At 38.3% G+C, this 1,913-nt stretch overlaps 1 non-coding gene across 1 annotated transcript; it reads left to right on the top strand.

Annotated features, from left to right (window-relative positions):
* The first annotated feature begins 675 nt into the window (after window positions 1-675).
* TRNAS-GCU lies at window positions 676-757 on the top strand. Its single transcript has one exon. It is a non-coding gene; the product is annotated as a tRNA-Ser (tRNA).
* The last annotated feature ends 1,156 nt before the right edge of the window (window positions 758-1,913 follow it).

Below are 1,913 nucleotides of genomic sequence, written 5' to 3'. Positions count from 1 at the left end.
ATAGACGACAACGACATCAATGTGCGGCGGAGGATTTTGAGGGTAAAATTAGGATTAGGGAAAGGGAAAGAATAATAAGGGGATTATAAGAGGAAGACGACTACGGGAGTGAAAAAAGGAAAGGGGATTAGAAGGAAGAAGAAAATACGAGAAGGGAGAGGGGAAAAAGTACAGGCAATGGGAGAGAAAAAAATATCGAGAGAAAGAAAAAAGTTGGCTGAGAGAAGAAAAAAAGGTTTGCGTTCTCTTATTTGTTTTAATTGAACAATTTGTAAAAAAAATCTTGATATTTTTAGAATTTATAATTAAATTATTTTTAAATAATTTCACTGTATTAATTTTTTCCCTAAATTTCAGGAGGGGCGGTCGCACCCCCTTGGCCCTATGTAGCTACGCCCCTACTCCCGACTCTTCATTTGCAAGCAACTCTTAACAATTCTCTAAGAAAGTATGTCTTCAACAACTTATTGTGAACATATGAGATTTCATCCATAATGGAGTGGATTTACCCTCTCATTAAATTACAAGCCAAATATCTCTGGATTTACTAAAGCTCCTCTCGAGACTTCAATGTTTATTTTTTAAAAAGAAATATGCATGTCAGTATCTATGGATGTCTTAGACCAAAATATAAAATATAAAAAATAAGAGTCGAAACAATAAAATCACATTAATGTCGCTTTGGCCGAGTGGTTAAGGCGTGTGCCTGCTAAGTACATGGGGTTTCCCCGCGAGAGTTCGAATCTCTCAGGCGACGAAGTCTTTTTGTTGTTAATTGTTATTCACCCCAATACTTTACCGAAACGCCATCAAATTTTGTTTTAGCTTAAATTCTAACTGAATATTACTCTGGGTGGGTGGTTATTAATAAAAAATCTTATCTAGTTAGGTAAGGATTCCTGAGTCAGAATACCCTACGCTGGCGGGGCAGCCACCATGGTGCCGGATCATCTCCGGCGCTTCCTCGCCAAAGAGCAGGAGAAGGCGGACACACCCTTGCCAACGCCGAGAGGATCATCGAACCTCCGCGGCCACCATCACCACCTCCCGGCAACGCTCGCTCACCCCGGCATCACCCTTGAAGACTTCTTCCACTTCCTCTTCACCGATGACCTCCGCAGCCGCCATCACCACCTCCCGGCAGTGCTTGCTCACCCCGGCATCACCCTTATGGAGCGACATGATTTTGTCAGTAGCTCACGGAATCAAAACGTAGCCTTCGTATTCCTATGCTCTTGTGTACGAGAGTTTTCATTGATGAATTTTAGTCAATTTTTCATTTTATGCGATGGGAAATTTTGGAGTAACAACAACTTACAGGGATTTAGTAGCGATTCTATAGTTTAATGTTTTTTTGATAGCTCGAGGGGCTTAATAGCTTGCTATGAGCTTTGTTAATGACATTATCAAAATTATAATGAACTTTTAGTTAAACTGATATTGGTTGGTGGGGATGGAAATTGTCATTGATGGTGAATTTGTTTTATTTATAGTGTTCACTATTTTTTTTTTTATGGCCTTTAGTTGTATAAATATAATTGCTGTTATAGTAAGATGTGGTGATATAAAGCTGAACCTTTGACATCTTTTTGTATTTGATGCCTGTTGATATGAATATATAGTCCGCTGAACTCTGCACTATCTATTGAACTGCCATATCTGTTGTATATATAGGTTAGTCACCTTGCAGTATCTCCTATGAGATGTGGTGATAGACTGATAGTATGTCAATTTTTGTTTGTAAGTTCTTGTTAAGCCAAAATTGCATGATGCAGAATCTCAATTGCATGATGTAATTGATGGTTCAAAAATGTGAATTTTTTTTCTTCTGTAGAACCGCTTGCTGATGTAGAATCTCAACTGTCAGTTGAAAACTAGGAAACGAGATAGTTAAAAATAATGATATATTTAGT

This window comes from Zingiber officinale, chromosome 4B (assembly GCF_018446385.1).
Source record: "Zingiber officinale cultivar Zhangliang chromosome 4B, Zo_v1.1, whole genome shotgun sequence".
Classification (NCBI taxonomy): domain Eukaryota; kingdom Viridiplantae; phylum Streptophyta; class Magnoliopsida; order Zingiberales; family Zingiberaceae; genus Zingiber; species Zingiber officinale.
This window is presented reverse-complemented; position numbering and strand designations above follow the sequence as displayed.